Below are 13602 nucleotides of genomic sequence, written 5' to 3'. Positions count from 1 at the left end.
CCTTGTGTCTTTTTAAAATCTTTCTCCTCTCACTTTGAAAATATGCTCCTAGTCTTGAAATCCCCCCCCCCTAGTGTGATGATGATGCTCCTTTAACAAGGTTATGTTGTCCTTGGTGTTTTTTTCAGGGGGTTGTAAAAGCACGGGTTCTGAAAGCTCTGCGGTTGAAGAGTTTTAGGACCAGTGTGTTTATAACTAGCAGATACTGCCTCAGGTAAAAGGCTTTCAAGTTTTTTAAAAAATTGTACAATGAAAGGGGAGTGACCAGTTCTCCCAGCTCAGCTTTTCTCTGGTTTGATTTGGTGTTTTGGAAGTCTGGTTGTTCCCTGAAAGCAGTTTGAGGCTGCTGGTCCAAGAAATAGCAAAATGAAAGAAGCAGGTCCATGCCGATCTCACTCTCCGACCTCTCTCCTGTAAGACCCAGGTTTGATTTTACCTCTTTTGCTAAGGGGTGTTTATGAGGATTGCTGTAAGTATTTGGAACAGCATCATTAACTTGGGATGATCTGTTGGGTTTTTTTGGATAGGTTAGGTTATTCGGTATTCTGTTCTCTTTTGTTTCTGTTTCATTCGGTAATCTTGTAAATAAATGCTGTTTTGTTTAAAAGTATGTGGTTTGACCAGCTGCATTTCTCTTGGGATATCTGCAATACACCTGCTTAAAACAAAGCAAAGGTAGGATGTGGGCTACTTTCTTGACATGTTTTGAGGCGCTCAGGGCCGGTCCACAACACAAGGGAAAAACCACCTATCGTTCACTTTATAGAATCACGGAGTCATAGAGATGTATAGCATGGAAACAGACCCTTCAGTCCAACTTGTTCATGCCAACCAGATATCCCAACCCAATCTAGTCCCACCTGCCAGCACCCGGCCCATATCCCTCCAAACCCTTCCTATTCATATTCCCATTCAGATGCCTTTTAGATGTTGCAATTGTACCAGCCTCCACCACTTTCTCTGGCAGCTCATTCCGTACACGTACCACCCTCGGTGTGAAGACGTTGCCCCTTAGGTCTCTTTTATATCTTTGCCCTTTCCCCTAAACCTATGTCCTCTAGTTCTGGACTCCCCACGCCAAGGAAAAGACTTTGTCTCTTTATCCATCCATGCCCCTCATGATTTTATAAACCTCTATAAGGTCACCCCTCAGCCTCCGACATTCCAGGGAAAACAGTCCTAGCCTATTCAACTCCTCCTTAGAGCTCAAATCCTCCAATCGTGGCAATATCCTTGTAAATATTTTCTGAACCCTTTCAAGTTTCACAACATCTTTCCAATAGGAAGGAGACAAGAATTGCACGCAATATTCCAACAGTGGCTTAACCAATGTCCTGTACAGCTGCAATATGACCTCCCAATTCCTGTACTCAATACTCTGACCAATAAAGGAAAGCATACCAAACGTCCTTTTCACTATCCTATCTAACTGTGATTCCACTTTCAAAGAATTATGAACTTGCACTCCAAGATCTCTTTGTTCAGCAACACACCCTTGGACTTTACCATTAAATCATTTATATAAATGATGAAAAGTAGTGGACCCAGCACCGATCCTTGTGGCACTCCAATGGTCACAGGCCTCCTGTCTGAAAAACAACCCTCCACCACCCTTTGTCTTTTACCTTTGAGCCAGTTCTGTATCCAAATGGCTAGTTCTTTCTGTATTCTGTGAGATCTAACCTTGCTAACCAGTCTTCCATGGGGAACCTTGTCGAACGCCTTACTGAAATCCATATAGATCACATCTACCACTCTGCCCTCATCAATCCTCCTTGTTACTTCTTCAAAAAACTCAATCAAGTTTATAAGATATGATTTCCCATGCACAAAGCCATGTTGACTATCCCTAATCAATCCTTGCCTTTCCAAATACATCCTTCAGGATGACCTCCAACAGCTTGTCCACCACTGACATCAGGCTCACCAGTCTATAGTTCCCTTGCTTGTCCTTACCACCGTTCTTGAGTAGTGCACCACGTTAGCCAACCTCCAGTCTTCAGGCACCTCACCTGTAACTATTGATGATCCAAATATCTCAGCAAGAGGCCTAGCAATCACTTCCCTACCTTCTCACATACTTCTAAGGTACACGTGATCAGGTCCTTGGGATTTATCCACTTTTATGCATTTCAAGACATCCAGCACTTTCCACAGTAAATACTGATGCAAAAAACTCATTTAGTATCTCCTGTGGCTCCACACTCACATGCCACCTTGCTGATCTTTGAGAGGCCCTACTCTCTCCCTAGTTACCCTTTTGTCCTTAATGTATTTGTAAAAACCGTTTGGCTTCTCCTTAACTCTATTTGCCAAAGCTATCTCAGGTCCCCTTTTTGCCCTCCTGATTTCTCTATTAAATATCCTCCTACTGCCTTTATACTCTTCTAAGGATTCACTTGAGCCATCCTGTCCATACCTTACATATGCTTCCTTCTTTTTCTTTACCAAACCCCCAATCACTTTAGTCACTCAGCATTCCCTACACCTACCAGCCTTTCCTTTCACCCTAACAGGAATATACTTTCTCTGGACTCTCGTTATCTCATTTCCAAAGGCTTCCCATTTCCCAGCCGTCCCTTTACCTGTGAACATCTGCCCCCAATCAGCTTTTTAAGTTTTTGCCTAATCCCATGAAAATTGGTCTTTCACCAATTTAGAACATCAACTTTTAGATCTGATCTATTCTTTTCTATCACTATTTTAAAACTAATAGAATTATGGTAGCTGGCCCCAAAGTGCTCCCCCACTAACACCTCAGTCACCTACCCTGCCTTATTTCCCAAGAGTAGGTCAAGTTTTGCACCTTCTCTCGTAGATACATCCACATACTGAATCAGAAAATTTTCTTGTCCACACTTAACAAATTCCTCTCCATCGAAACCCTTAATGCTATGGCAGTCCCAGTCTATGTTTGGAAAGTTAAAATCTCCTACCATAAACACCCTATTATTCTTACAGATAACTGAGATCTCCTTACAAATCTGTTTCTCAATTTTCTGCTGACTATTAAGGGGTTTATACTACAATCACAATAAGGTGTTACTTCCTTTCTTATTTTTCAGTTCCACTCAAATAACTTCCTGAATGTATTTCTGGGAATATCCTCCCTCAGTACAGCTGTAATGCTATCCCTTATCAAAAATGCCACTCCCCCTCTTGCCTCCCTTTCTATCCTTCCTTTGGCGTTTGTATCCTGGAACATGGCCAGTCCTGCCCATCCCTGAGCCATGTTTCCGTAATTGCTATGATATCCCAGTCCCATGTTCCTAACCATGCACTGAGTTCATCTGCCTTCCCTGTTAGGCCTCTTGCGTTGAAATAAATGTAGTTTAATTTATCAGTCCTACTTTGTTCTCTGCTTTGTCCCTGCCTGACCTGACTCTTTGACTCACTTCTTTTCTCAACTGTACCAGTCTCAGATTGATTTCTATCCTCACTATCTCCCTGAGTCCCCCCCCACCCCCCTCCTTACTAATTTAAATCCTCCTGAGCAGCTATAGTAAATCTCCCTGCCAGTATATTAGTCTCCTTCCTATTCAGGTGAAATTTGTGCTTCTTGTACAGTCACTTCTACCCCAGAAAAGATTCCAATAATCCAAAAATGTAAATCCATCTCGCATACACCAGTTCCTCAGCCACACTTTCATCTGCTCTATCCTTCTATTCTTCCCCTCACTAGCTCATAGCACCGGGAGTAATCTAGATATTACTACTCTTGAGGAACTCCTTTTTAAATTCCTGCCTAACTCTCTATATTCTCCCTTCAGAATCTCATTCTTTTCCCTTCCTATCTCATTGGTTCCAATGTATACAATAACCTCCTGCTGGTCCCTCTACCCCTTGAGAACATTCTGCACCCTCTCCGAGATATCTTGACCCTGGCACCAGGGAGGTAATACACCATTCTGATTTTTCCTGCTGGCCACAGAAAAGTCACAATCGATCTCTTGAAACCCGATGTACCCTTCATTCCATTCCAGCCAGTCTCAATACCAGAAACTTGGCTGTTCATGGTACATTCCCCTGAGTATCCACCACCCACTACATTTTCCAAAGCAGCACACTTGTTTAAAATGGGGATAGCCACAGAAGACTCCTGCACTACCTGTCCACCTCTCTTACCTTTCCTGGAGTCTATACCCCTCATAATTTTTTAAACCTCAAGAAGGTCACCTTTCAGCTCCTATGTCCAGTGAAAAAAGCCTCAGCCTATCCAGAGTCTCCTTATAGCTCAAACCTACCATTCCCGGCAGCATCCTGGTGAATCTCTTCTTAACCACCTCGGGCTTAATAATAATATCCTTGCTGTAACAGCGAGACCATAATTGGACACACTCCCCACCAAGGAGGACAAGGGCAGCAGGTATATGGGAACACCGCCACATTCAAGTACCCCTCCAAGGTACTTACCATCCTGACTTGGAAATATAGTGCTGTTACTTCTCTGTTGCTGGGTTAAAAATCCCTCCCTAATGGCATTGTGGGTCAACCCACAGCAGCTTGCCTGCAGTGGTTCAAGAAGGCAGCTCACCACCAGCTTCTCAAGGGAAACTGGGCATGGGAAATAAATGCTGACCCCAGCCAGTGTCACCCACATCCCAAAGAATAAATAATTAGATAAATATCAAGCCCCTTCACCACTCAAATGACTGCTTATTGCTCCATATGAAGCAAAGACCTTCACTCATGCTTCCCCCCCCCTCCTGCCCTGACCCCATGGCTCCTGCTCATACTCTGATAACAAGCTATGGTCCTTCCATGCACATCACCCACTGTGTGCCATGGCTTACCAATGAATCCAATAATAACAATAGGATAGGTTAAAAAAAGTTCCTTTAAAAAAGCTCATTAAGAACATTTTTTGCTGAGAGCCCATATATCAATTAACGTATTGAAATGATGTCCAGGTCAAGTCTTGCATGGCACACAGCTCTGGCCCTCCTATCCCTTCTGTCAATTACATCATGTCTATTTCCACAAGGTAACTTGCAGTACTGCTATGCAAACTTTAAGTGGTTAGATAATTGGCACTTTTATTTGCCTACAGTTACTCAGTTTATTTTACATTGGAAAGTTGTCAATGAATAATATTTTTAAAAGATTTTTTTAAAACAAATCTTATTGTTAATGATAGGGTTCATTGACTCCATACTGTGTTTGTTTGGAGTTTGGGCATGGAAGTGCCATTGTTTACTGTATAGGATAACAGCTGAAAATGTGTTGCTGGTTAAAGCACAGCAGGTTAGGCAGCATCCAAGGAACGGGAAATTCGATGTTTCGGGCCAGAGCCCTTTATCAGGAATGAGGAGAGGGTGCCAGGCAGGCTAAGATAAAAGGTAGGGAGGAGGGACTTGGGAGAGGGGCGATGGAGATGTGATAGATGGAAGGAGGTCAAGGTGAGGGTGATAGGCCGGAGTGGGGTGGGGGCGGAGAGGTCAGGAAGAGGATTGCAGGCTAGGAGGCCGGTGCTGAGTTCAAGGGAATCGACTGAGACAAGGTGGGGGGAGGGGAAATGAGGAAACTGGAGAAATCTGAGTTCATCCCTTGTGGCTGGAGGGTTCCCAGGCGGAAGATGAGGCGCTCTTCCTCCAACCGTCGTGTTGTTATGTTCTGCCGATGGAGGAGTCCAAGGACCTGCACGTCTATAGGATGGCCATTATATAGGATAACAGAGGCCATTGGGGATGGGTGGAAGGTAAACAGGTGATTTGGTGTGGAGAGTACATAAGGGTGAGGGACAGAGGTCCTTATGTTCTATTTTTACAACAGGAATAAAGTTCCACAGCTCTGAGGCAGGACTTTCAAATAGTCAACCCAATACCCAGAAGTCCCCGCTGCTGCTCCTGAACTCCATCTTGGGTCAATTGGCACTTCCCCTGTACCCCTCCAGCCAAACCACAATGTTCATCCTGTCTCTCTGCCATGTTGGATGCCTGAAACTGGGGAGTCTGCCTCGCAGGATTAAAATCCAGCCTCTTGTTAGGTTAAAGGTGCTGCATAGATGTGGTTGTTATTGTAGTTCCATTGCTTCAACAAATGGTTTTGTGTTAATATTTGATCATGTCATAGTAACGTGAATTTAGAATGAATGCTGAATATGCTAAGAGAGGTTGGAATTGATATAGAACATAGAACATATAGTACATAGAACAGTACAGCACAGTACAGGTCCTTCAGCCCTCAATGTTGTACCTGCCTTTTATCCCACTCGAAGAGCAGACGAACCTACATACCCTTCATTGTACTAACTTCCACATCCCAATCCAAGAGTTGCTTAAATGTCCCTAATGCTGGCAGTGCATTCCACCTACCCACAATTTGTTTTGGGGTGGTGGGTTTTAAATAATATTTCAATCACAACATCACAAAATAAGCACAAATATAGAAGGTATATTTGGCCTAAATTTCATCTTGTGTCTAGAACTCTAGCCTTAACATCTTTCTAAGAAGGACCCAACCAGGCAGATAAGCCTGAGCTTAATAGCTCAGTGAATGGCCAACCTGAAGAGATGCTGAATACTGATGCCTACCTTCACCCCCTTCCTCAGTCTTAATGATTGATTCCTCCTGCTGCACTGAAAGCTGCTTTAAATCATTTTGCCCTCTTAGCCACTTTTCAATGATTGCTCCCTGATGCCATAAATTCTTTCCAGGAACCCTGCCAGCTGGATGGTAACCAAACAATGCGCCATGAGGAAATGTAACAAGATTGAAATAATTTATTTACTTGATGTTTGTTTACTGAGAAATACTTTAATAGCATTGCAGCAAAATATTACCAGAGCAAAATGATTTCTCAACAACATTGAAGTTTTGGTTTGTACTCCCATGTTATACAAGATAAGGCTGTTAATGTTTACGTTACGTTTGCTTCACTGTAGTGATTGGAACCAGGGCCAGGTGGGTCTTGTTGACTAGGAGACCCTCGAGTGGGGTTGTTAACCTGGGCTAATCAGGGAGCCCTGGCTGACAGACATAAACAGAAGATTCAGAATGTCTCCTCAGTCAAGGGACTGGCTTTCAGCTGGCTGGTCAGAACCCATTTACTGAGCACATGTAGATGGTGATGGGATATTAGCCTCTGTGCACTTATTTCATTCACCTATGCCTATTGTTGGCTCCACCACATTGTGCTGTGTGTGACATTCAGAGGGAGCAGATGCATTTGTACAAACTTCTAAGCTCCTAATAATTAGACCCGATTAAATGTAGTTGTACTTACTGCTATCAAACTTATTGTATGTGAACAGTACCTCCTCTGTAGATACTCCACAGTAGTGTATCCTCTTCCATTCATCCATACATCTGCCCAAGACAAAGGAAAGACAAACAAGTATTGGTGGCACCAAGTATTGGTGCTTTAATCAACCCTTAGCCAACACCACATCCTGGTTGACATGGCAAATATGACAAAGTACCACGAGTGGTCATCTGGGAAAATATTGCATCCCACATTTCCTTCTTGGAGGGGTTTTAGTTTATTTTGAGCAGTTTTAATTAGTCATTGCAGTATTGATGATGACCATTCCGCCCATTGACATAACGCTGGCTCTCTGTTGAGCAATCCATTTAATTTCATTGCTCCACTCTCTTCCAACAGACCTAGTTTACTTCCATCAGGCACCCACAGACATTCTTTTGAAATCATTGCTCATCTCCGAATCCACCAGCCTTGTAAGCAGTGAGTTCTCTTACCAATAGCTGCACCCTTCTTCACATCTCTCGGAAACCTCTTGCCTGAATGTGTGTCCTCCAGACCTGTGTCAACAACTTCACTTGTTTGTCTTATCAAAAGCCGTCGCAATTTTATACACCTCTCCTTTTATATCACATTTCCCCTTAACTTATTTTCTTCAAGGAGGACAGTTTCAGTGTCTCCAAACTCCCATGTAGCTAAAAATGCCTTATCCCTGGAATCAGTCTAGTTAATCTCATCTGCACTTTCTCAAATACCTTCATATCTTTCTTGTAGTGTGGTGAACAGAGTGGAACTCTACAAAATCCTGTTATATCACAATTAGAGTACTGTGTGCAGCTCTGGTCACCATTTATAGGGAGGATGTGATCGCACTGGAGAGGGTGAAGAGAAGATTTACTAGGATACTGTCTGGGCTTGAGGGTAGGAGCTATGAATAAAGTTCAGAGTGGGTGGGCCTGGTTTCATTGGATATGCGAAGTTTGAGAAAAAAAGAAACAGGTAGAGGTGTATGTATAAGATTATGAGGGGCATAAAAACTATGGAGTTGGAAGACACTTGTTTTCCCAAGAGTAGAGAGGTCATTAACTGGGGGGGGGTGGGTGGGGTGGGGGGAGGGGGGGGAGGGGAGGGTGAGCGTATAGGTAAGAGGTAGAGAGCCAAAAGGAGAGTTGACATGAAAATGGTTCACCCAGAGGGTGGTGGGAATCTGGACCTCACTGTCTGAAAGGGTGGTTAAGTCAGAAACTCTCGTAACATTTAAGCAACGTTCATTTAATCATTTGAATCATAGAATCCCTATAGTATGAAAGCAGGACATTCAGCCCATCAAGACAACTCTGACCCTCTGAAGATCATCCCAATCCAGATCCATCCCATGTAACCATGTAACCCTGCATTTCCATGGCTACTCCACCTAGCCTGCACAACGCTGGACACCACTGGCAACTTAGCATGGCCAATCCACCTAATTTAATCCATTGTGGTCTGTAGGGCTATGGGCCAAAAGCTGGAAAGCAGGATTAGTGTAGTCTGATCTTTGTGGACCAGTGGTCCGAATGGCCTCCATCTGTAAGTGTCTATGAATCTGGAAACTGAACAAAGTGATGTAGTTGTGGAGGTAAGTTTGGTCACTGAGCTGGAAGGTTTGTTTTCAGACTATACTAAGTCTGTTTATCACCATCTTCATTGAGCCTCCGATGAAGTACTGGTGTTATGACCCACTTTCTATTTATGTGATTTAGTTTCCTTGGGTAGGTGATGTCATTTCCTGTGGTGATGTCATTTTCTGTTCGTTTTCTCAGAGAGTGGTAAATGGAGTCCAGAACCTCAACCTGAGCTACAAATCTTCTCCAGTTGTGGTTTAAACATGTTTCAGTTTTCAACCACATAAAGTTGACTATAGGGTATATATGTCCCCCCCATCCCACCCCTTGCAACATTAGTACAATTCTTAGTCCCAAAATTTTAAATGAAATGTATCAAATTCTTGAAAGTAAATCCTCCCTCATTCCCATCACTGTTACGCCTCCTCTATTATAATGTTAATTCCAATATTAATAGACGGCAATAAATTTATGTTGGTGGTCTTCATATAAGTATAGATGTAGGAATTTGTTAAATCAGGGACTTTGTGTAGTCACATGAATTTTGAAGTAATGTAGTCTAACTTCAGATTCTGTTTCTTAATGCAACTGTAACATTTCCTGGCCCTTGTGAAGTTCTGACCGGAGGTTGAGGGTATCGCTGGAGATATTAGAACTGGGCAACACCCGACCATTTTATATTGGAACTCAACCCTAGATTACGTGACTATGTGAATGACTTTGCAAAGATTACCTTGGTGCTGGAGGAATCGGAGATGCTGGCAACTTCCCAAACTGTACGTGGGGCGGCAGGCTACATTGACAAATGGCTGCTGGAAATTAACCACATCTACAGCCATCCCACATGCCAGGTAATGTCTCTGTGCACTACAGTGGGATTAATCCAACTCAACTTGAAACAGTAAATGCTGGAAGTGCTCATGTAGCATCAATGGAGAGAGAAACAGTGTTAACAGTTTGGATTGTCACGGTAGCTCAGTGGTTAGCACTGCTGCCTCACAGCGGCAGGGACCTGGGTCGATTCCAGCCTTGGGTCACAGTCTGTGTGGAGTTTGCACCGTCTCCCCGTGCCTGTATGTGTTTCCTCCCACAATCCAAAGATGTGTAGGTCAGGTGAATTGGTCATGTTAAATTGCCCATAGTGTTAGGTGCATTAGTCAGGGGTAAATATAGGATAGGATAGGGGAATGGGTCTAGGTGGATTGCTTTGCGGAGGGTCAGTATGGACTTGTTGTTTCCATACTGTAGGCAATCTAATTTTAAAAAAAACTGGACATATTCTCGTCAGAATTAGAAAATGTTACAGATTTTGAGCAAATGCAAATGGGAGGCGACGTAGTAGGAAAGAGGGAAAAGGAATTGCATTTTATAGAGTCGAGATTTTAGTGACAAAAAGGGGTGATTGAGCAGGGCTATATGATTAATCATAAAACCCTTACAGTACAGAAAGAGGCACTGACCCTCCAAACAGCATCGCACCCAGACCTAGGCCCCCACCCTATCCCGTAACCCTGCATTTCCCGTGGCTAACCCACCTAACCTGCACATCCCTGGACAGGACAACTTAGCATTGCCAATCCACCTAGTCATAGGATATAGCCAGGTTAAAAGACAGCCACACAATCATTTTTCCAGCAGCAGTGATGAGTCTGAAGGCTGTAAATGGAAGGGTGAGATGCTGTTCTGCAAAGTTCTGATGAACTTCACTGGCATATTGTTAAAGTGTGGTGGGAGCAGTGGGCACAGGAGGCTTCAGCTGATAAGTTCAAGTGGGTTTTAGTTCTTGCTGGGAGGTGAGAGGTGTTCTCCCAAATAGGAGATGACCATTGGAAGAATTCATGGAAATGCAGGGTTCTACAAGAATAACAAATATGATTCTGATGGGTTTTTGCAAAATCTTTTAATTAGACTGGTTTATACAATGCTGTTCTCTGTGAGCACATCTCATTAATTAAACTATTCCATTCATTCATCACAGTCTCTTAAATCTCAGTCTTCTGAGGTCACTGTAACATCATGGTGCATAAGAACCATCTCTTGATCATATTAATTTTCATTAGACTACATTTATTCAGAGCTAATAAGCTCAAATTCTCATTGTGACCCACAGTTTAGGAAACCCTAGATTAAAGATATGTTTGCCATATAGACTTCACCAAAAAACCCCCACAAAATATCCCAGGGGGAGGAAAAGAAACACACTGATATGGGAATTGTACTGCAGTAATTATCATGCCTGATGCATGCAAACCAAAACTGAGAATAAACTACTGATGCCCATGGCATCTGCACTTATATATCTAGGCCCGTTAAGAATTTCATTCTTCTGAATTTCAGTGAATACAAGCCTAACCTGCTCAATGTCTCCTCATAAGAAAATCCCTCCATGGTCAGGATTAATCTTGTGAACCTTCTCTGAACTGCCTCAATGCCAGTATATCTTTCTTTAGACCAAAGCTGTCCTAGGCATGGTCTCATTAGTCCATTGCATAGTTTTAGCAAGACTTCTCTATTTTTATACCTACTTTGAAATTAAGGTCAACAGCACATTTGCCCTCCTTATTACCTGCTGAATGTATGATGAGGATGAGAATGTTTGCAGATCAGTGAAGTACCTTTGGAATCCTACAGCATCAATGTCTTACTTTCAAGCTCGATGTTTATGTGGGCTCTCTAAATCATAAGTTGCAGAGCCCAGGGTTCTGCATTTTCAGAGCACAGCACCCACATTAATGCAAATCTCTTTCAATACATTAAAGCTTGTTTGTTCATTTCTTGAATACGTGAGCAACATTGAACTAACAAATTTGAGATTTATTCCAGAAAGCATTATGATGTGACCTTTGTAAACTCATCAGTTGTTTGTTCAGAGCATGGTAAGTGAGATCACAAAACTATTTCCATGACCCAAAGATGTGCTGGTTAGGTAAATTGGCCATACTAAATTGCCCATAGTGTTCAGGAATGTGTAGGTTAGGTGCGATAATCAGGGATAAATATAGGATAATAGGGGAGGGAAATGGACCTGGGAGGATCGGTCTGGATTTGTTGGGCTGAAGGGCCTCTTCCCACACTGTAGGGATTCTATGATTCTATAGACATAGTTGAACACTGGCAAATGGGTGCATTCATGCCAATGTTCCTCAATAAAGCAGGAACACATGGACTTGTATCACCACCTGTGGGTGGACTAATGGCAGGATTCGAGAAACAGGGATTGGATGAACTCTTGTCAACAAATAGGAGTCAATATTTCCAAACTGTAGCATGGTAAGCTTATAAGAAGTTGGATAATTAAAGTTGATGCTTCATGTCTCCCCTCTGACATTTATATGATTCACAGTGCACCAAAACAACTTCTCAATCTGTCTTATGTACTCATCACAAATTTATAAAATATGCTTTTGGAGGCTTTCCAAATTATTAGACATCAGCAATATGGTTCCAAAGATGATGCAACTTCCCTGTGAGCAGGAAAGTGAACTGGCAAAATCTTCCTCTTGGCGATTTCTATGTGTTCTGAATTTCTACCCATTCCTCCACTTATCTCTTGTTTCAGGAATTGTATCATACCTCTGAGCCTTTTGTTCCTGAAGGAGTCTTGGGAACCATCGATTCCATTCTGATGGCATTTATCGGATTGCAGGTAAGAATGATGATCAAGATGGTGGCCAAGGATAGTGGACCTCATTCATATTAATAACTATTTTACACCAACAATATAGTGTTCCCTCACTCAAATGTTCTAATTTAGGGAAGCAAAGGCTTACACTAGATCATTCTGATGTAATAAATGTATGGATGTCAAGACCAAGTTCACACTTTTATGAAATAGATGAACAGAGAGTTGAATACTGGTCTTTCACATGAGTTGTTAGTTTATGTTCATGGGACGAGCATGGTAATTGCTCAGATATAAAGACTCAGCAACACCACTAGGAGAGGTACTCACTTCTCAGGTGGGCTGGAGAACTCTGAGAGTCCCTTAAGATGGAAGTACATCATTTTAAATTAAAACAATTAGTCACCCAGTAGTGCTAAATCCAAATATTTATGAATAGAGGCATGTTGTCAATGTTTTTTTGTCATGCACTCATCAGGATAAATGCAAGAATGCCCAATTTCAAATAGTCACAGCAATTTGCAATACAGGTGGAAGGTGGTCAACCCACAGTTAAAAATCCTAAAACAAAACAGCTACTGATATTGGGCAGCACTTGCTCAGAAATAGCTAATCTCATAGCCAACTTTAGCTAATTAGTTGAATGTGTACTATGGCTCATTTACGTTTGTCCTAAGTGGCATACATTCATCTGCAGGGATCCACTCTGAAAAAACAAAGGAATATATTCAAGCATTGTGCTTTCCTTTGACTTACCTGCCTATGTTGCTTTCTCCATTGCTTCAGCCAATTAGAGTTGTCTCGCCAAATAATTAGCAGCGTGTTCTTCTATAGAATAAATTGTTGTGATTATTTAAAATTTGGCATTCTTATGTTGGTCCTGATAAGAGCAAATTGAGTTCACAGTTTTCTGGCCATAGTCTGACTCGTGCCTTGTTTATATTTAGCAAGACTTCCTGATCGTTTTAATTTATTCTCTTTGAAATAAAGCCCACGTTCCATTTATCTTCCTAATTACCTGTTGAACATATAAGCTAACTTTTTGTGATTTGTTCACAAGGACTCCTAAATACCACTGTTCTGCAGTTCTTTTATATTCAAATAATATTCAACTCTTTTGTTCTTCCTACCAAAATGTGTAACCTCACAATTTTCCTCATTTTGTTAAGATTTTG

General features: G+C 42.2%; 1 pseudogene; it reads left to right on the top strand.

The window, feature by feature from the left end:
• The window catches only part of LOC132834967 (heparan-alpha-glucosaminide N-acetyltransferase-like), a 133772-nt pseudogene that overhangs the window by 59268 nt on the left and 60902 nt on the right, over positions 1 to 13602 (top strand).

This window comes from Hemiscyllium ocellatum, chromosome 43, assembly GCF_020745735.1.
Source record: "Hemiscyllium ocellatum isolate sHemOce1 chromosome 43, sHemOce1.pat.X.cur, whole genome shotgun sequence".
NCBI lineage: Eukaryota > Metazoa > Chordata > Chondrichthyes > Orectolobiformes > Hemiscylliidae > Hemiscyllium > Hemiscyllium ocellatum.
This window is presented reverse-complemented; position numbering and strand designations above follow the sequence as displayed.